Raw genomic sequence first — 1451 nt, 5'->3', positions numbered from 1 at the left:
AGACAGCCCTGTGTGTCTACAGAGACTGCACTGAGAGAGACTGCTCCATCTGTATCTACAGAGACTGCACTGAGAGAGACTGCCCCATGTGTATCTACAGAGACTGCACTGAGAGAGACTGCTCCATCTGTATCTACAGAGACTGTACTGAGAGAGACTGCCTCGTGTGTGTCTACAGAGACTGCACTGAGAGAGACTGCTCCATCTGTATCTACAGAGACTGTACTGAGAGACTGCCCCGTGTGTGTCTACAGAGACTGCACTGAGAGAGACTGCCCCATGTGTGTCTACAGAGACTGCACTGAGAGAGACTGCCCCGTGTGTGTCTACAGAGACTGCACTGAGACTGCCCCGTGTGTGTCTACAGAGACTGCTCCATCTGTATCTACAGAGACTGCACTGAGAGAGACTGCCTCGTGTGTGTCTACAGAGACTGCACTGAGAGAGACTGCTCCATCTGTATCTACAGAGACTGTACTGAGAGACTGCCCCGTGTGTGTCTACAGAGACTGCACTGAGAGAGACTGCCCCATGTGTGTCTACAGAGACTGCACTGAGAGAGACTGCCCCGTGTGTGTCTACAGAGACTGCACTGAGACTGCCCCGTGTGTGTCTACAGAGACTGCACTGAGAGAGACTGCCCCATGTGTGTCTACAGAGACTGCACTGAGAGAGACTGCCCCGTGTGTGTCTACAGAGACTGCACTGAGACTACCCCGTGTGTGTCTACAGAGACTGCACTGAGAGACTGCCCCGTGTGTGTCTACAAAGACTGCACTGAGAGAGACTGCCCTGTGTGTATCTACAGAGACTGCTCCATCTGTATCTACAGAGACTGTACTGAGAGACTGCCCAGTGTGTGTCTACAGAGAATGCACTGAGAGACTGCTCCATCTGTTTCTACAGAGACTGCACTGAGAGACTGCCCCATGTGTATCTACAGAGACTGCACTGAGAGAGACTGCCCCATGTGTGTCTACAGAGACTGCACTGAGAGAGACTGCCCTGTGTGTATCTACAGAGACTGCTCCATCTGTATCTACAGAGACTGTACTGAGAGACTGCCCCGTGTGTGTCTACAGAGACTGCACTGAGAGAGACTGCCCCGTGTGTGTCTACAGAGACTGCACTGAGAGAGACTGCCCCGTGTGTATCTACAGAGACTGCACTGAGAGAGACTGCCCCGTGTGTGTCTACAGAGACTGCACTGAGAGAGACTGCCCCGTGTGTATCTACAGAGACTGCACTGAGAGACTGCCCCGTGTGTGTCTACAGAGACTGCACTGAGACTGCCCCGTGTGTCTACAGAGACTGCACTGAGAGAGACTGCCCCGTGTGTATCTACAGAGACTGCACTGAGAGACTGCCCCGTGTGTATCTAGAGACTGCCCCATGTGTATCTACAGAGACTGCCCCATGTGTATCTACAGAGACTGCACAGAGAGAGACTT

The sequence above is a fragment of the Crinia signifera genome, chromosome 5 (genome assembly GCF_055691185.1).
Source record: "Crinia signifera chromosome 5, ASM5569118v1, whole genome shotgun sequence".
Lineage (NCBI taxonomy): Eukaryota > Metazoa > Chordata > Amphibia > Anura > Myobatrachidae > Crinia > Crinia signifera.
This window is presented reverse-complemented; position numbering follows the sequence as displayed.